Source organism: Corvus cornix, chromosome 2 (genome assembly GCF_000738735.6).
Source record: "Corvus cornix cornix isolate S_Up_H32 chromosome 2, ASM73873v5, whole genome shotgun sequence".
Classification (NCBI taxonomy): Eukaryota; Metazoa; Chordata; class Aves; order Passeriformes; family Corvidae; genus Corvus; species Corvus cornix.
In genome coordinates, this window is record NC_046333.1 from 104,048,318 (window position 1) to 104,069,594 (window position 21,277).

Here is a 21,277-nt window from a genome sequence, read left to right on the forward strand (position 1 = left end):
AGTCTAACGCTGTAAATTTATAGTCAGTATTCTCTTAAAAGTCATTGATGTAATTTAATAAATTACTTTTTATAATACTTTTTTAATACTGCATTAAGTGGTGGTAAATTATATTGTTAAGAAAAAAATAGGCTCTTCAAATCTAAAAGGTAAATTAGAAATGAGAAGGATGAAGCTCCTAAAAACTTTGCATATTTTTATGCCTCTCAATTCTCAAGTGAATATATATGACTACTGTTGTACCAACAAAGAAATATTATTATTTTAATTCCTCTGATGTAGGCAATCAGTTAAAATATTCTGTCAGTTTGTCCTTGGTCTCTCTAAAGGGCTCTTATTTAAGTTTTCTTGCTCCTTAATAACTTGGTTCTACTTGGTTGAAGCTTTGAAGACACGAAATTTCTTTTCTCTGGCAAAGAATAAGATCAAAGATACGGTAGCTTGAGGCGTTGATATTTTCTTAATTGGAGAAAGTTTTTTGTTCTCCTTCTTAAAAGTCTCATGTAGAAATTAAGGTACAGCTTTTTTTCCAATCCTCTTGTTCTTTCTCACCAAGATGATCAATTGCGAGTCTTGTTTGCGAGGCTTTGGACCCTGTGGTTTTGGAATGTGATCTCATCTTTTTCTTCTGTAAAATCTTCTATCAAGAGCCTCTTGGGAGGAAGCAGAGACTCTTTTCTTTCCATCACAACACTGGAGGTTGTGCTACTGTGATTTTCCTTCAGAAAAGGAAGTTTCTTCTACTTAGGTATATTCAGCTGGGAAATGTTGCTGGATGATATTACACAGTATTTTGCTCTTCCACTTATTCTTTAATTAACAAGAGTTAACATACTCATAATTTAGGTAGATTGTATGTCTGTAGGCTAAAAGTTAACCTATAATACTCCTGTTCTGTCAGAATCTTCTCTTTAAGTATCAGCATCTGCCAATATTTTATTTCATATCTGAGGTCCAGTATATTCCAGTTTGTAGTCACAAGGCAGTTTGTTTATATTTGCTCTGAAATCACATCAAATTCAGAATGTTTTGATTTTGATACATTTCAAGTATTTTGATTTAAAGAGTCAATGCAGGGTCAGATTTTTCCACAGTTGTTTCTTTGATGAATTCACTGAAACAGAGTTGTGATTTCCCAAACGCTGTAGTGGTCAAGCAGCAACCTTTTAAACAAAGGGTACATTCTGCCCTAGAGTTTCTGTGTGGTATTAGGCCAGTGAGTTACCATTTCTGTGTCTGAAGAATGCTTCTCTAACAGGGGAGCCAGACTCTTCATTATTCTCTTGTTCACTGAGAATGTATAATCTTAACAACCAAGAATCACTTTTGTGCTGTTTTTAGTACAGTTGTTCTCCATCTTACCTGGAGTATTTAGAAAAATGAAAGTTTTAACTTGCAATGTGTAAGTAATACCTGTTGTGGTCTTGTCAAACACAGACCTCTAGAAATGCTACCAAATTCTGTCTCAATGCCTTTTAATACTCACAGCCCAAGAAAGAGACTATCTTGGCTCTGAGGCAATGTACTGGGCGTGCATTTCCAATTGTATGGATGCTCAAGTTGCTTTGGGAGGGAGACATTCCCACCTTACTCATCTGTAGCTTATTTTATTCATTATAGAGGTCACTTAGTGACTTCTGTTGCAAATTGTTAGCACAGTGGCAGTAAGTTGTCTGTTTAAAAGTTGATGATGCATTTTGCAGATATTGACTAGATTCCCTTGTCTCAAGAACCCAACTGATCACTTAATCTTTGTTTTGGGGAAAAGAAAATGTCACTATTTGAACTGCATTGTTTTTCATTGAACATGCTTTGCCCATTCATTTTCATGCTCCTTGGGGGAGAGGTCCTTCATTGCTCAGTACATCATCTATTGCTGTAACACTGCATACAGAAATGAGAGGAGCTACAGCAGGTCCATGTATCCATTATTAAAAAAAAACCTGTCTTTCTGAGGAGCCTGGACTACCTCATTTCAGTAGGACTTACCAGGGATGTCAAGGCCTTAAAACAATAATGGTCACAGCATTTTATCTAGACTCAGTGGAGCATTCTTCTAGGTCAGCTTTCAAGCATATATTGTTGTAGTTCCAACAGATATTTATTAAACATGCAAATATTAGGATGTCTTAAGATCAAGGTTGATAAAGGTTGATGGTTCATAAAGCCACAGACAAAAATGTGTTGTTGGAATGATTTAAGTTTATGCAGGAAAGAAATAAGATTTTCCCCTGTCTTTCATTCCACTGTCTGATTTGCTTTCCTTTCCTTTCCTTGTGACAACTTTTAGATCCCTTTTTTCTGTGAACTTAAAGGACCTGTCTTTAAGTCCCATTAATGTGAAATTAGCTACATTTTCCTTCTCTTTGAAAAGATACAGACACTCTTGGATGACGCTGCCTTTGATAGCTTCTGTGAGCCAAGACCTCTCTGCACAGGTGAAAGTGAAGCACAAGGGCAGGACATTCCGTAGAAAGTTGCCGTGATAATCCACTTCTCAGTGAACACTCTTAGGTAGAAGTACTCTGTATGAGTGTCTTTGAAAGACAGACCTGAAACATTGATGTTTGGTCACGTAAACCTAGCTAGGGTGTAAGTACAATAAGAATCAATTCAGTATTGGCAGGAAAGTGGATTAGATTGGTTTTGGCTTTAGTTTGGTGAGGAAGTAAAAGCACTGTTAGGAAAGCAGTCAGCAAATACACGGATTTAAGTAATTTTCCCCCAGAATGATAGGTGATAGCCTCAAAAGTCTCTGTTATCACTAATTTCCAGCAAAATGGGAAAGAATGAGGACTGAAAGATCTTATTGCTTATACAGATTTTGTTTTTAAAAAATGTATCAGCTCAAACATAGCTTTGTGAAATTCTCGACCCAGTGAATCAATAGCAAATTTTTAAAGATTAAATTCAACCTTTGTCTCTCCTTCTGCTTTGCTCTCTGGTTTTCCAAAGTGAACATTTTAATTGCCCAGTTATACAGGTCACTCTTTCAAAGGCAAAACCAATTATTCAGAGAAAAAAAACCTGCAGAGAAAAACTGATACTGTATTTACTGACTTTGCTAAATGTATATATGAGCATGCTGCTTATGAGACAAAAGTGACAATCAAATGGGTAGATGCCTTTTAGTTTGAGAGGTCCTGAGTAGATTAGGTAAGCTTTGAAACCAAATGCAATAGTTTATTAACTCTGCATGATCTCTGTTCTTCAGTTTAGAATTTGGTCTCACAGTTGCACCTCTTTCACTGTTCTGAATTATAATGAAACAAAATGTGGCCAAAGTAGTTGGTTTGGGGTTTTTTTGTGAGCCACATGACACTGTCCAATGCAGTTTGAGTGTGAAGAGGATCGAGAGGACTCTAGGTGGGAAGTTGCTATTTACCCAGGCATGGGTTCACTGGGGCGTGGAGTTTCTTTTTTCCATTTGTTTCTGGATCTTGATTTTTTAGAGACAATTCAGATAGTCTGAGATTCCAACATTTTTCACTGGGAAGTAAGTTTTGCAGATATCCTTCCTATAGCTCTCATAGGTTTTTACCTTTCTTCTGTTTGGAGCAGCAGGTGGGGCACTCTTATCTAGTAAGGGCCCAAGTGTTCTGCACAGGTAAGGTGCCATCTTACTACATCCAAATTCAAATTAGGTATCTTAGTTTCAAAATTACTCTGTTTCAGAGTTTAAAAAACCTAGTCAAAAATAAAGTTGAGGTTTCTTTGTTTTCTTTTTTCAAATCACAGGTGTCAGAAAAAAGTTAACACTGGAATTTAGGTTTCAAAATCAGCCTTAAATTCCAGTTCTTGTCTGTAACAGGACTTCAAATATCAGTGGATATAGAAGTAGTTTAGTGTAATTCATTTTTTAAAATAATATGGTCATTACAGGTGCTTCACCTTTTAGTCGGACTCTTTAGTTAGGATGTGACTCTTTACCTGAAGGGTATTATCTTACAGAGTAAGGACTTCTGTTCCGGTAGCCTTTCAGAAGCACACATTGCTCGTAATCATTGAAGGACGCTTAAAGATGTTCGAGGTGTCAATCTGAAAGAAGACTTTTGAACATTTCCCAGTTGCATATACAGAATACTTCAAGAAAATTCTTTGGGTTTTGTTTAATCTAAATTCAATTATATAGTAGTATGTTAGGTATTTTTAAAATTCTTACAGTGAGACTTTATAGTTAAGCTTCATTTAATTTGTTGTACAGTCCTACAGTAGTTGGAGATTTCAGGAAAATGTGCCCCCCTGTCTTGTGGGCCTGTTGTTACACACTACACTTCTCAAGCAGTGATTTCTTTACGTGATGTAAAGGAGTAAGTGAGGATGAAAGGATAAAATGGTGGACTTCTTCTTAGGACAACTTCTTCTAGCAGAATTTTTAAATGTAATGCTCTAGGCAGAAAGCCTTATTCCTGGCTTTTTGCTGTGATGATTAATGAGGTTGACGAAAAGTTTTCCAGTTTCTCTTCTTCATCACAATATATTACTCACTCTCGCCAGATAATGCAAGCAGAATGTGGAAAAACAGCAGCGGCTTGGCTACATTTTACTGCTGATGTTGCTCCTGCACATCTGGTTTATTTGCTTTTAAAACTTTTGGTAAGATTTTCTGCCACTTAACAATGGGAATTTGTTTTGCTTTAAAATCTAGGAGTATTTGGGGCTACATAACACCTAAATTCACTCTCCAGTTATGTACATTAATGGCATGGTTTTGTCTTAAACTGCTTAACTGTGTTTTCAAGATGATGCTTGAATGTAGGCATCACCTGGCATTCTAAGACTGATATTTTAGGTAAAAAACATGGTTATTCTGCGTGTATAATATAGCATATATTTTATAACATACACATTTCTCCATGAATTATTAGTTACAGTGGGACCACTACAGTGGTCGTAGTTTCTCATCCCATTTTACATATTCTCTGATTACTTTGGGATTTCTTTTGTAGCATAGCAAAATTTTGGTGAATTGCCATTATGCCTTAAATTACATGGAATATAGAGTATACTCCTAATAAATTATCAGAACTACTTTCTGATATTTATCTTCCTTCTGTTTACTAAAAGGCAGTGAAAATAGGATTACTTAGGAGTCAGGTTTGATGTGGGCTGTACTTTCTGAGCTACAAAGCTGCTGCCATGCAGTGACGGGACAAGGGGGAATGGCTTTAAACTGAAAGAGGGCAGATTTTAAATTAGATAATTAGTAAGAAATTCTTTACTGTGAGGGTGGTGAGTCACTGGAAAAGGTTGTCCAGAGAAGTTGTGGATGTCCCATTCCTGGAAGTGTTCAAGTTTAGATTGGATGGAGCTTTGAGCAACCTGGCCTAGTGGATGCTGTCCCTTCCCATGGCAGGGAGCTTGGAACTAGAGGACCTCTGGAACAGATTGCCTGGAGAGGTTGTAGAGTCTTCCTCACTGGAGATATTAAAAAATTGTCTGGACACAATCCCATGCAATGTAGCAGGGAGGATGGAACAAATGACCCATTGTGGTCCCTTCCAACTGGACTCATTCTGTGATTCTCTGGTCTTTAAGATCCCTGCCAACCCAAACATTCTATGATTCTATGAAATAAATGCAAAATCAACTAGCTATGAGCAAAATATGATTAAAATTTAATTTAGTACCTTTACTCTTTACTTATTACTTATTTTTATGGGGCAAGATGAGAAGTTGTAGAAAGGTTCAATGTTTCTTCTGCTTTTATATTAGAAATACATTTTAGTCCACTAGTTTTATGAGACTGTGTGTCTTTGTAGAGAAATACTAGTAGTTTTCCCAGAATAGAATGAGCCTGGGATTGTCACTCCCTTAATGCTAGGACAAGCTATTGCACAGCTGGAACAGTGTCAGAAGGTCAAGACTAAGGAGTGACAGTTATCGAGACGGATTTATCTAGGTCATTTGCTATCTTTCAGCTGCCTGTTTACAGCTGTGCACCAGGGAAGTCATAATAATAGAAGTAATGCTCTTCGGAATACCACTTCAATTAGGTTATGTTTATTCAAGCAGCTGATTGCATTATCAAAATCATATTTAGAAGAATTTAAAAGGACCCAGGAAAACAGAGAGCTGTGTAGAGGAGGCATTTATGTGTAACATACATCAAAATCTGCCATAATTAGAATATTTGTTCATGTCAAACCTGATAAATTATTAAATTATTAACAAATAAACATTTTCTTATCATGGAAACATATTTCTACCTTATTTTTCTCTGGGAAAGAAAGAGGTGGAAATTTTATTCTGCTTTCTTGTGCAGGTTGTACTGCTTCTTTAGGGTCACACAGTGTCTTTACCTATCTGTTTTCAGATAACTGTTAAAGGACAAAGAAATGGCTCAGGAATTCATGCTCAGTAAGTAGCAATGATACAGCAGTAAATGTCAAAGGCAACTAATGCTTCTTTCTGCAATTGTACTGCTGTGAAGTAACAGCTTGACAGGTTTTATTTATGTTTCCCAGAAAGGCAGCAAGCTCTAATGCCTCAGATTGTGGGACTTTTTCCAGCAGTCCCTTACTCTCCCACAAGATTCATGAGATTTTTAGCTAGGCCCAAACAACCCATTAGCAAAGTTTTGAAATTCAAAACTCGTGTCCCTATTTAAGCTGTTGTTTCAACACCCTTAACTCTTCCCACCAAGGAAACAAATTATCTAAGAAATGCTAAGGGAATCCAAAGCAAAGTAGGTCTGGGTATTTCTACAGGGATATCACTGTTAGCTGGTGTGTTGTATTGTTAGTGATAATTACACTGCATTTCAAATTGGCTTTTGGCTGATTATGCCTTTCAGGTGGCTTTGCCTACAGCCTCTGGTAGGTTGTTTACTGTCCGTGAATTTTTCCATCTAACTTTAAATTTTTTATAGTCTTGACTTCTTTAATATCTTATGAGTTCCTTGATCAACATGCAAAATCTCTGCAAATTTTGTTCCTTTAGTTAATTTTAAACCTTCTGCTTGGTCATAAGACAGCACCAAATTTTTGAGTTATGGAAGAGAATAATGGTTCTTTGGCAATCTTCTATGAATTCCCAGTGGTATGTAGATCTTTAAGCAGTATAAAAAATATTTTGTTGTCTTCTGAAGACTACAGTTTTACAGATTGCCTCATCCATGCATATATCAGTATATACTAGTATTTTATATCCTAAGAAAAAAAAAGTCTGGTATTACAGAGAAAGCATATTCCAGAAGATCATTCCAAAGAAGATTCTTAGAATCTCAAATGTACTCCCAACGTTGCTGGTGATTTGATATTTTACCTTAGGCAAGCTATTTTGTTTTTCTGTGCCAGAGCTTAACTGGTTCACTGCCTGCCTTGCTTCTATCAGCTTTCAAAAAGCAGTGTTTTGTTGTATCTATTGGCACAGAGAATATCAAAATAATCTTTCAGCTCACTCTAAGGTGTCTGTACACACAGCAATAAAGATGATTTCCAAGAAATATGTGAAGCAATTAAACCACTCTTTGTACCAAGCACAGTTGTTAGAAAGGTTCTGCAAGGGCATATGACACCACGTTTCCCCCTTCTCTCACCATCAGGAAAGAGATCAATAGCTTAGAAACCTTAAAATTCTGTCAGATGGCCATGATTTGCTGATATCACTTGTAATTCCTATCTATCTGCATCTTTCAGGAAAATTCCACCTCAGGCCTGCAAGTTGACAATATGCAATCCCTGCATGCTCTGTATAATCACTGTTCCCTTTTGCCTTCTCTGCTCCTTCTTCTGTGTTCTTCCTTATTTCAGATGTCGAAATAGCTTTAATTGATCCTTTTTGTGTGGTCCACAGGCCTCAGAGGTTTGTTTACTAAGGAGCTTTTGAAAGTGACAAGGAAACATAAAATCACACATTTATATAGCTCTGTCTGTATGTGACATTTTAAAAGATATTCAGACATTAAATTTTTGAAGAAGTCTGCCCTGTGAGAAGCTGTTGAGAACAACATTTTCAGGTTGTAAAACTCACTATAGAAGAGCATCTCACCTACCTCTTGGCTGTCATTGCTCTTCCTTAACTCAGCAGTGATCAGCCCCTGACTCTTGCTGTGGGGAAGACAACGATGACTGTTTACCTGCTATTATCTGCTATGAGCAACTGGAGAGAGTGGGAGTGAAAGCATTTTGGCTACACCCTACTGTCTGTTGAGAGGAGCCACTGAGAGCACAGGGTGAATCCTGTGAAAAGGGAAAATGCAGCCAGCTCATCCCAGTTCACCTCACGGTGCAGATGGGGAAGAACTGATGCAGATGTAACAAAATGCTTGATCTCTGCCTCTCTTAGAGAAGCTGTAGGTTTCTTCTTACCTGAAACAGGTTGTAAAGTACTTGCTCATACTGGCTTTTCCAGTGACTTGTCTGTTCTTAGCGACTACTCATAGTTTAAAATGCAGTCAAGTATGCATTTGAATTTGAAATGTGAAAAATATGTTTGGGAATATGCAGCACCAGAAGAGGAGTGGAATCAGTCAATACTGGTTTTAGAACAGAGCACATGCAGTCCACACTAAGTTGGTTTTGCAGCACTTGAAAACTTGTTACTATCCTGACAGACTCCAAAATAGATCCTTCACATTTGCAGGATGGAAAAGGTGTTAAATCTCAGAATGAGTGAAAGAAAAAGACAATGTGTGAAAGAAAGAAGGAGAAAAAAAGAGAATGTTCCCCAAAATGCATATTTCATTTAAAAATCTGTATTTACTCAAATGAGAGAGTTCTGTTAGCAATAAAGGCTTAATCCACTTCCTTACTAGATGCTAACTTTAGGTACATATTATCAGAACATACATTCTTTATTTAAGTATTGGAAAGTTTCATTAAATTGTACTGCAAAGCACTATATAAATAGAGCTTTTCAGGGCATCCATTTACTATCCTTAGACCAAAGTGACTCATTTTGTGTTGGGAGACAGTTACCAGTGCTGTATCTGAAGCAGTAGTATGCACTCATGAGATTTTAAAGATCAAACCAGAAAGTTTAAAATGTTTAAATATTTATGATAGAATAAACCCTTACAGTAACAAATACATATCTAACATATTATCTAAAGTGCTTTTTCTGTGTTTGAAGACCCCTACAATTCTTTTTGTTTAGTTTTGAAAGTGAAATTTACATATTTCAGTTACAAAAAAACCCAACACAATCAAAGCTTGAGGATTCAATTGTAGAGGTTGTAGGTCCATCAGTTTTACACAAGCATTGCTCCTTTTTCTACACACATTCATAGCGACCCACAGTTCAGACTGGATGTCAGACTTATATCTCAGTCTGTGTTTTTCCTCTGATACTGTTCACAGTATTGTTATGATTTAAATATATTGGGGGACTTAATAAAATAGTAACATCCATTTTTTCTCAGTGTGGAAGTGCAAATTAATGGTTAAAGACAGAGATAATGAGCCACAATTCTTGGTTCTATTCTGGGCTCTGATCTGACTCACTACATAATCTTACCCAAGTCATTTAAATTCAGGTGATACAGGCCCCACTGAGCTGATAAGATAATGCATGTTTCAGCCTTTCTTCCTCAGTGGATTTTTCTATACAATTTTTTCCCTCTGTAATCAGCATAAATTTAATAATGTTTTGTTCCATAAGATACTTGTAATATATGTTGAATAAACTTGTTTATTTACCTTTAAATCCCTTACTGAAAGATACATTTTTTTCTGGTAGAAGTAGGCCGGTAAATGTTAGCCTGTTCTGTGGAGATATGTTTTCTAAAATGATCCTCTTCTACATCCTGACAAAATGACCTTTCAAAAAGCAGTGACACCCATAATTGCCCATCAGTAGGGTTGCCACCTGGAGATACTGTCTCATTCTGGGATTTCTGGAGTGAGCTAAATGATCATTTGTGAAACACAAGTCAGGCCACTGAATATTTGCTCTCCACTGGAAAGGGTACCTCTCTCACTGACGTGTGAAAACTCAAGAGATCTTTGCTTTTTAATTCCAGTATGTGGACTGGAAATCAAAATACTGACCAGTTTTGCCAAGTAGATTTGTTTCTCAGCAAAATGCAGCAGAACTTCACATATGCCAAATTGTGCTTTCCCTTCCATTTCTTCCCAGGAACTGCATCCTCTGTTACTGTGCTCTGCCTTTTTGGTTGTCTTGGTTCATTCCAGCAAACATTCTTTCAAAAATTTAAAAAATTGAAGTATTCAGCACTCATCCAGTATGTGTGAAGTTGCTCAGGTCTTTTTGATGGGCATGTTGGATGAACAGTGGATTGCTTGCATTCATGTAGTCTTTCCACAGTCCTAATGCCCAGCTGACTGAGGAGGGGAAGAAATTATGCCTCAGAATGACTTCACATGACCACACATCCCAGCAGTGGAAATGGCAGCACCAAGCAGTGGTGATTCATTCCCTTGGCACTGAAATTGCCAGCGTTCAGAGGAAAAGGATCACTTTTGAACAAAGAAATGTCTTATCCCACAGAGGGTACAGACATTATAGAGTTATTAATCAGGGCAGTCATCCTGAAAGCAGATTTAACTGCAGGATTTCATGTAGAGAGAAACCAGAACTACAGTAGGAAGTGATTGAGGGCACAAAGTGTTGGATAGAATTGCATATTTTAAGGACTCCTTAAATTACACCTGGGGAAAGGTTCACTCTGTGCATGCCAATGAAATTATTCCTGTTTGTGTGGTTCACAGTTTTCTTCGGATGGCAACTACCCAGTAAGGTAATTGCAGCTGGTTGTAAAACAGGAAGACAACCAGTTTAATTTGCTCTGTTTTCCACTTCGGTATCTCTTCAGGCTGTTTCTTTGCTGTATCTCATATGCACAGCCAAGTCAGCCTCATCATTAGTGAGATGGGAGACCTCAAAGGAAAACTGACATTTGGCAGGTAACTATGCTGGTGATTTTTTGCCTGCTAGCGCTCCCTCTTTGTACTCAATACAGCAGCATGAGCTGGGAGTTAAGGATTTCATAGCACTGGAGCAGCTATTGTCTTTATGAGTCATAAAGCTGAGGTGCTGTTCTCCTATGGCCATTGCAAAACAATTTAGATAATTTGGAACACCCTGGTTCAGCTTCCCTTCTTTTTGGAAAGTGCCTGAAGTAGAGGAAGTGAAACTCCTATCCAGTCATCTGGATGGTGTTGTAGTTCAGCTGAAGAAAAAGTAGTTTTGTGTAGATCAAAATGGTTGTTTAGTTTTAAAGGGACATCTGGACCTCAAGGACAACTTAAAAGTTGGATCAGGTACCTCAAGGCCTCATCACATTTAGTTTTGAATATCTCCAAAGGTGCAGGTTCCACAATCTCTCAGAGTATCTCACTTCAGAGTTTCGCCACTTTGATGGTGAAAGAGGTGGATACTATCGCTTGGTCTGCAAATGCTCCAAGTAGAAGAGAGTTGCCGTTGCCTTTGCCTTTTCCCAACTAAATCTTGTTTTCATACTGCCTCCTGCCTGCAGACAAAGTGTAACTGCTTCAGCTTTAGAGACCTGCAGGTTAACAGTGCTGAAGCTGTTGGGAGTCCAGCTAGTCATGGTTTATCTCTGTGAAGATTTTCAGGTGTCCAGAATATTAACTGAGTCAGTAAGGCCTTGTTCAGTGGAGACTGTCATCAGTGGGTCTATAAGTTTAATGAAGCCTTTGCTTCACAGAATGGAAGGATGGAGGGTGTACTGAAAACAGATCTTTATTCTGATGAAAGTTACAGCAGAATAGGGTCAAGCAGAAATTACAGAAACTCTGAAACTAATTCTTGGGAGCTTAGAGGTCTTGGCAGTGCAATTAAAGCTTTCAGAGGTGTACATTTAGCAAAGACATCCTGAAACTCATTCGTATTTATCACAGTTTATAAAATTGCAGGTTACACCAACCTGCATTTCTGGTACTTCTTGAAAGGCATGTGGTGTCACCATTTACTAGTATCTTAGGAATTTCTTTTTACTTTCTTTATTTCTTTATACCTGTAGAAAGTGTTGTGAAGCATAGTTATTTTGATTTGGTAGCTCTTTTAGCACCCATTCTGCACAAAGTATATGTGTCTGCACAATGTAGGAAATAGTAGGTAATCAAGCATTTTATACTTTCTTAGACAATATCACAAAATTTTATTCACTTTAGAGTCTTTATGTACTTGACTAGAATTTGTTTGGGCTTGGATATTATATTAGTTTCCTCTTTCTGCTTCCTTAGGTGATGGAACTTGGGTAATGGAATTCTAACCTTGCATAAATGGGCATGCTTTCTGCCAAGTATCTAAAAGATGTGCTTGTTAAAATGAAAAATTGCTCCAAATATGTCATGGTATTCATTTTTATTTAAATTCAGGAATATTTCTGTCCTTGGTAATGTATATTAGACTTGAAAGCTTTCATTTCATCTACCTCTATAAAATCCTGTGTCAAACAGTCTAAATTCTTGGTCTACTAGTTTCAACAAGTCAGAAGCCAGTATGTTATTAACAACCATGGCATTGGTTGCTCAGGGAGAGGTTTTTATTAGGCCTTAAAGGAATGTTCTGTGATCAGTCCATGTTATCATGGAGCTCATTCTGTCTCCCAGGATATCTATTCTTCCTCTGATGTTATAGTAGAGATTGACATCTTGTAGCACTGTGTTTAATGAAAGAAAGGCTTAGGAAATAAGAAATAACTAAATTTCTGCAATAATGCAGTTTCAAGTATTCTTTCCTTCTCAGTGCATATATTTGTTAAATTGAGGTTGAATCTGTGGATGCATCTTAGCTGAAACTTCATAAACCATTTTCTGCAAGATTTAATGGGCAAGTTTTACTGATTTCAGCACCAAATTGTCATTTACCTGACATTTACCTGCTTTTCTGATTGGCATTTTTCTCCTAAACTCTTTTACCTCTAGCACACCTCATTTAGACTAGCAGTCTGTTAGAAATGTGTTTCAGGCTGGTCAATTCTGGTACTGAGACTAAACACAGCTCTTCAGTTTTGTGTTATTGTCATTCTGTGACTATGGAATGATACGTGCTGTATCCTCAGCTCCTTGGAAGATACATGAGATTTCAGACATTTCACAGAATTCTTCTTCTACATTTGTATTGACCCACAAATGAGATGCAGTATGAAAGGAGTTAACGACTGAGAAATTCCTACTGGAATCAGATGCTGTACTAATGTCAATACTGAATTGGTTTTTATCTCCATGTTTTTATTGAGTCTTATTTCTGAGCGTATGCAGCATATCCCCTGTCCATAAATAATGATCAGTTAAACTTACTGCACAATGGAGAGATGGGAACACCTTCCTGACTTTCCCACTGGGGTCTCTTGCACTTATAAACCTGCAGAAAGGAAACTATCTTTGCTAATCAGAAGATGTATATGCCCAGTTGTATGAAGGGAAAGATGGCCTGAATCCGTGTCTCAGTTTTGCAGCAGCTGACAACTTGTTATTGTACATCAATTATGGCCTAGCTTACAGGAGGATCTAGGAGATAATTTATGTGGAGGAAATTGTTACTGCTTTACTGAAAAAGGAAAAAAAACCCAGTTGTTTTAACTATCAACCTTTCTGCACCTTGGTTTTTATCCTGGCTTTCTTGAAAATCCATCTATATATGTGTGCACTTGATTTTATCTGAGTGTATTGCTTTTACCCGTCTACCCTTCATGGCACTTGTTAGCTCATGTTAAGGGCAGCAAAACAAGGATAAATCTCATTTGTTTTGCTGAATTCTTATCCACAGTAGTATCAAATTCATTCTGTTGATTTGTTTTTGGGAAATTTCATGTCTGGAGAGAGTTAAACAGAGAGCTTAAACATTTATAGGTGCCTTAATTCAGTCAGTACAGAAGTTATGTAAAATGCATTTCAAATAGCACATTGGTAAGTAATGTTGGTTTGCCATATTTCCTAGAAAATGTCAGGTTCTTTTTAAGTGATACCATTCAAACAGGATATCTGATCACAATGCAGCTGCCTTTGTACTGTTCAATGGTCATTTTTTCTTTTTTTTTTCTGGAAAGCATGAAAATATACTTCTTTGGGGGTTTTTTTTCAGTGAAAATGTGTTATTTTTGAGGTTAGGAACATCTTTATCATGTTCCTCCCAGACTACCTTATAACTTCTTTTCATATAAAGATACTGTTAATATTTTTTCAGTTTATCAGTTGTTTTATGAGTTAAAAATAGTGTCCAGTTTGTAATAATGGAGATACTTCTTAGTGAAGTCCTCTGCTACTGGAAGATGTACTGTTGGTTTCCTGCGAGATGGATGGTTATTCTCATAGCTTATTCTCTCAGACATGGAGCTTGCATTAAACGGACATGACACTTGGGGACATGGTTTAGTGGTGGACAGTGCTAGATTTACAGCTGGACTCAAGGGTCTTAAAGGTCTTTTCCTACCTAAGTGGTCCTACAATTATATGTTCATGAGCGTAGTCACTACTTTCATTATATTTTATTGGCAAATAGGCAAATGTATCTGGGGATGTTAAGGGGAGGCAAACAGCTGAAGGACAGAGGCCTTCCCTTTAATTTTGTGAAAAAAAATGGAAGTAAAGCAGAGAGAGTTCTCCCTTGGGGGAAGAAAGGCCTTGGCTTTTTCTCTATTTTTAATGGAAATGACATTACCATAAGACACTGATGTTTAGAACAAACACACTTTTGGGTTTCCTTCCTTTTCAAAGGCAAAGAGGAAAATTCTTCCCATTTGTGCTTTCTCTTTTATTCCTATGCAAAACCGAATTTTTCTGTTTTCCTAACTTTTTAACCTAATTTTTTATTAAGTTCCTGTTCATGTTTACATTATTTCCCAATTATTTCTTCTTAATCCTCATTATCAGAACTTATTGTGTCGCTGGATGACACTATTTGATGATTATCTCAACCTGTCTTTTCCTTTCTTTCCTTATTCCAATGAGTGTTAACAATTTCTAAAAATCTGACAAGAATCTTAAATGTCTAAATGGTACATTTATTGTAAGGCACGCTGAATATGTCAGCATCACAGCAAAAAGAGATTAAAACGAGTCATTTGATGACTGAAATGAAAAAGGGAGAAATATATCCACTGTTTACTTGCTGTTGCTGTGGAGTGTGTGGTATTAGATAGAGGATATGAATTTTATTTGTTGTGTCATTATTTAAATAAACAGTTGTTTCAGAAACAACTATACATCTTTGTATTAAACTTTAGTTAATTAAATGTTTTGCAATACCTGCTGTCTTCAGGATGTTGAGTGGCTGGTGAGTCATAGTTATCTAATTTCACTGTTATTTTCTAAACCCAATTCTGTCTTATTTTTCTGTGTGTATTGAAGTCCATGTCTACTCCCCTTCACTGATTCCATGTGATTCTTTCCACATTCAGCAACCTCACTTTTCTTTTTGGGAGCTTTTAAGATTGACAGGTTATGCAACTATCAGTTGCAAGTCCAAAGACTAGTATCTGCTCACTTCACTCCTAAATCCCAAAGACTGTTTCTAAGATTTTAGGGTTTTCTTCATAGCTGTGCGTGTTGTCTCCAATCCTTTAAACTCATCTCTCTTACTAGTTAACTATTCTAAGAATAAAAGTGCCTTTTTAGGAAATTGCTTGTTGGCAAAATGCTTGCATTAGGTATGTTTAACTAGTGCTTCTCTCAAAGAAGTTTGGGAAGTTCTTAAAACAACTGAAATTACCTTCTCTACCAATACTTGAGTGGATCACTGTGCCCTGGCAGTTGTCTGCTCTGGCATGATTTTGGGTATCTCTGGTCATCTCACTGGCCCAGTAGGCAGATCAGGTTGTTACATGGCAGTGTGCTTCAACAAATGTTTTATGTAGTAGAAGCAGTTGTGCAGAGACTGGCAAATACACAATGATTCTTATTTCAGTCAGAGTTACTGTGTATGATTTGTTTTTACCTGTATCTCCTACTTTGCTAAGTATTCAGGAACGAATTGTGTTCATTCAGTGAAATAATCCCAGATCACTGATATTTTGGGCTAAGGCCAGTAGCATGAGATTCAGCAAGACCGAGTGCTGGGTCCTGACCTTGGGTGACAACAACCCCAGACAGTGCTACAGACTTGGGAAGAGTCATTGGAAAGCTGCCCAGTGGAAAAGGACCTGGGAGTGTTGGATGACATTAGCTGAACCTGAGCCAGCTGTGCCCAGGTGGCCAAGAAGGCCAATGGCACCCTGGTCTATATCAGGAATAGTGCAGCCAGCAGGAGCAGGGCAGCAGCTGCCCCCCTGTACTCAGCACTGGATGAGGCTGAACCTTTAATCCTGTGTTCAGTTTTGGGTCCCTCACTACAAGAAAGACACTGAGGTGCTGGGGAATATCCAGACAAAGGCAACGGAGCTGGGGAAGGGTCTGGAGCACCAAGTCCTATGAGAGGCAGCTGATGGATCTGGGATCATTTAGCCTGTAGAAAGGGAGGCTCAGAGAGGACCTTCTCTCTCTACGACTACCTGACAGGAGGTTGTAGAAAAGTGGGGGTCAATCTCTTCTCCCGTGTAACAAGCAATGTGACCAGAGGAAACGGCCTCAAGTAGTGCAAAGGAAGGCTTAGATTGGCTTTAAGGAAAAGTATCTTCATGGAAAGGGTTGTCAAATATTGAAACAGCCTGTCCAGGGAAGTTGTGAGGTAACCATCCCTGGAGGTATTTTAAAGACATGCGGCACCTGGGGACATGGTTTAGTGGTGGACTCAGCAATCTTAGGTTAACATCTGGACTTGGTGATTTTAGGTATCTTTTATAATCTAAAAATTTCTATTATTCTATATGTGCTTGTTATTTAAAATGAAATTTCATCAATCAAAACTCTTTTGTTCTCCTCAGCTAAATTTATATTTATTTGGTTGTTTTGGTTTTTTTTTCCTTGGCAGCCTAAAGCATCACAAGGGCCATATTGTTCAGGATTTCAAAGAGCAATCGTTTATCTTTGTGGATACAAGTAAACGGACAATGGTGTCCCGACCATCTGCTCAAGCTGCTTGAGAACAGTCTTCTGTGCAAATGGCATGAAAGGTAATTTAACCTCAGAAGGTGCCCACAGAGCTCCAGTTCTGGGTTTTTTCCAGTTCTGTTTTCATTGTGTATTTGCCAGTCTAAAAATAAACCATGCTGAACAAAAACATCCTTTTTTCTTTCCCAATTTAAAGAACACATCATCATCAGAGTTAATTGTACCTAATTTCACCACAAGGGGTTGTTTTTCCTTTTTAGTATTTTTTTAAGCAGCAGAGAGTTTTCCTGGGATAAATGGTATCTGTCTTATAATTGTGTTTGTTGCTGTAGGAGGCTGTTGTTTTTTAGAGTACAAAACAGGATATAATCATGGAGTGGGACTCAGTGCTGAGTGTGGGACTCAGTGCTGAGTGATACACACTTTCAGCATATCAACTGCAATTCTGCCATGACCCCTTGTTATTTTTTTTGCCAGCCGCTGTGTTTAACTAAAGGAGGCAGCTCTGCTAGTAAGCAAGATTTTATTTGCAGAGGGGTATTCTCTGAAAATGATGATGGCCCTTTCTGGTTGTTCTCTTTCAAAGCCTCTCTTGAAGTAGTTTCAGTCTCTCATCCCAGTAATACTGTGAAAAGATTTAAAGTTTCACTGCCAGTAAAAATTCCAAATGAGGGAAAGGCAGTTCCTTTCTAAATTTCAATATTTATTTCAGGCTAGAAAAGAAGGGCTTGACATTCATCTCACTGTCAGTGGTTTTGCAGTTCCTACTGGCTGTGGTGGTTGCTCTCAGGACTAGCAAAAGTAGCTTCTGGGTGCTGCCTCACCCAGAAGCTTGAAGCTCTGTATTACCTTCTGCTGTCTGCTGTGCTAATTTCTTCAGTTCAGTGCTACAAATTAAGCAGTTTCGGGCTCCTTCCTGCTCTCTTTATACTCCATTCCTCCTCCTTTGTGGTAGGTCAGACTGGTCCACGATGTGAGACTGTTTTCTGACAAAGTCTTGGAGGTCAGATCAGATCTTGTAGAGCATGTTCTCTAGGATGCTGTTGCTGTGCAGTCATCTTGCATGCTGCTGTGGGAGGAGAAGTAGAAAATGCATTTTCCTGGCTGCTTTGTCAGAGATCTTGTTCGGAGGGCACATGGGAATGTCAGCAGCAGAAAGAAGGTAGATAAAATCTGTATTCAAGAATCAAACTTGGATTAAACAAAAAATGACAATAGTGTGTCTGTGAGAAGAGAAGTGTGTATAATCTGGTTTTGTTGCTTATTTAGCTGCACTGGTTTAGCTAACCTAATGAAATACAGTGCGTTACTGTAATAAATACATTCTGGGCACAAAAATGGACCAGATTCTTGGATTTAATTGCTAAAGAGTATCCAGTCTTGATAGTGGCATAACTTTTCCTCCAACTTAACAACATACGCCTGATTCATACTTTCCTTGGACATCTTTACTTTGATTTATTTTTTTAAGCAGAAGAGGTGGAACATGACAGATTTGAAAACGTTTTATATAGCTTTCAACAAGAAGCAATTTATAGCAACTTGAAGTTACATAACTTCTAACTCCACTTTTTTTCATGGCATGATTTAGATAGATCGGGTACTTTCACAATAATTCAAAGGAATATGCAATCAGTCAATCCATCTTATCTATTTTAAGCATTTCCAAGGAACCATCACTGTAGTTTCTACTTCTAAATCTGAATACAAGTGACAGTTTGCCATAAACAAGTATTTTGCAAAATATCAAAAAGAAAATTTCATTTTCTTTATTCATTTATGAAATGAAAACTTCCTCAAATAAAGGGATCCCACAGTACTGCTCATGGTGTACACTACACAATTAATATCAATTTATGCTTTAGGTAAAAATTTACTTTAGGAAAAACTGTGTTTTTCATAGTAACATGATAGGTTTCTTTGCCAGCAATAGCTAACTTGTAGATTTATAAGACCCCACAGTTATCAGAAAGACAATAGAGTATTACCTTTCAGTAATTGTATTGGCCTAGATATAGGACAAATGAACACAACAAAATTTTTCACAGAGAAATATTTAGGATAATCTAGGAATTTGTTCAGATGGCTTCAGAATACTTGTAGCCAGAGGTATTTTGGCTTCTCTCATAAAGTAGTTTATTCAAACCATTTTGTGATAATGTTTAAATGAATCATTGCACTTTTAATCAATTGAATGATTCATGAACATTCTTTTAAAGGAATTTAACCAAAGCATCATGTGAATATTTTCACAATGTTGTACCTATAGCAGTATCAAAGCAATCCTTCAACCTCAGCTTGCACCTCTGTGTAGCTTGGGTGTTTGTGTTTTGCATCATTTGATCTCAAAAGAAGCCATAAGGTTGTGTAAGGCAGAATTAGGCACCTGTCTGGGATATAAATATTATCCTGTTGAGAAAAACAGACTAAGTTGAGAAAAACATAAGGAGAAGTACAAATCAAAAGCTAGAAAACCAAAAACAAACCCCAGCAAATAGAACCAACAATAACAAAAAGGAACCAGCAGAAAGTACAGCCCGTGTCTCAGGAACATTTTCTGCTTTTGACAACATTATCCTATTTAGGTAAAATCCTAGAATGTTCATTCCTTGTTCATGCTTCTTCCACATCTGTAGGGTAGATTTCAGTATTATTAGTGTACTTTTTAAATCCACGTGGAAATTTTACTGGAAAAAAGAAGATGAGCATTAATAGAAGTTACTTGGTTTAGCTGGAGCTTTTTTAAGGTTAGGGGCTACCACTGTAATTCAAAGCTACAACAGATGAAAATCTCTGCTGCTCTCAAGATAAGAGAAAGAATTCTAGAAGGCTGTTTTGTTTTTCATTAAGTATGGAAACCCTGGATATTTGAGAACTCCGTTTATCTTTCTGTTTCTCAAAAGGTACATGGTAGTTCTGTATGTTATTTTTGACATTTTACTGAGCAACACAGCATTATTAGATTCACAGAAAGAAGGAATTAGAGCTTATGTAGGATTTGACTTCCACCTCTCATCTCTTCTCCCTCATGGACCATGTTTGGCCTTCATTAGTTGTTGCTCTTTGAGTAATAGTCTTTCCTTAGATGAAGTGGTCAGGAATGAGAAAGGAGTAGAAGAATATTTTTAACTGTCTCATGTGGAACTTTTTATCATAAATGTGTGTGTGATTGAAGGCCTGAGACAAAATGTGAAGAAGCTGCTTCCCCATATACGGTGATACCATTTCATGGTTCTCACCCATACCACATAGCACTGACATTTCATTTAATGAACTGTAATTGTCTGCTGTCATCTGTCGTGATCTTAGGCTGTGGCTAGGTTTAAGTTTGTAATGAGGACACTTTAGTGCAAGCATATGTCGGTGTCTAAATGCTTCCTAGGTGTCTAGATTCTCATATAATCTAAATGTTTTCATGGTAGTCAGGCCAAAAGAATGGTTCAAATATCCGTCTCCTACGGGTTCAAGTGACTGACACCTTTGTATGCCTCTAGGATCATTCAAAATGTGGCAGTGTACTTGAGACATCCATGTGGAATAGATAAATATGCCGCAGGACCTGTAGGAGACCTGCAGCCTCCTAATGGGCTTGCTGGAGCCAGGAAGGAGTGTTCCAAGGTATCTCTGAGGCCAATTGAACTGGGCCTTAGCTGTCTAGGTAACAGCAAACTTAAATATCTTTCTTGCAGGTAGACAACAGATGCTGGGTGTGTTAATCTGAAACTGAACTCCATTATATGTAATAGTGCCTTTATTGGATTTTCTGCAAACAGCCTCACTGACATGAGAATCATGCAGAGAACTAACAAGATTGAGGAAAGTCATCCAGGTTTTGTCTTGTTTGCTGTGCTCCTTTATAGGAATCTGACATTACTATACTATACCAAAGAGAACTTTTCAAGAGCAGACTCGTGAAAATTTGGATTGAAACCGATGCCAGTGCAAACTTGCTGACAAACTGAGGTGCAGAGGCGGGAGCTCAGGTTAATGGCCATGAGTTGAAAGAAGAGGTTTAGAATGGATAGAAGGAGGAACATTTTCACTCTGAGGACAACCAGGCGCTACATCGGGTTGCTCAGAGATCCTGTGCTGTTCTCTGAAGCAGGAGATTGAATTAGAAACTGCCTGATGTCCATTCCTACCTGAATTTTCCTATGATCTCAAGATACGTTATTTCAAGAAGTGAAGCCAGTAGCTTTTCTGTTCAAGCCCAATTAGACAAAGATAGAAAAACTATTTCACTTAACTGAAGGTGAAAGTATAGTAATTTTCCTTTTCTGGTATGAACAAGTGGCCCCAGAATCAACTGAATTAACCCCATGTTGGTAAAACAAAGGGATGGGAATTAAAATGTTTTGTGA

The 21,277-nt window shown here is 37.6% G+C and overlaps 1 protein-coding gene across 5 annotated transcripts in view; it reads left to right on the plus strand.

The window, feature by feature from the left end:
• DLGAP1 (DLG associated protein 1) overlaps positions 1–21,277 on the plus strand; it is a 414,737-nt gene that overhangs the window by 67,088 nt on the left and 326,372 nt on the right. For 4 of the 5 annotated variants that reach the window (XM_039548527.1, XM_039548528.1, XM_039548526.1 and 1 more), the window contains exon 2: positions 16,837–16,978. The exons of the other annotated variant lie outside the window; for it this stretch is intronic. The gene's annotated coding sequence lies outside the window, so the exon portion shown is untranslated. The remainder of the gene's footprint in view (positions 1–16,836; positions 16,979–21,277) is intronic. 5 annotated transcript variants of the gene reach the window in all.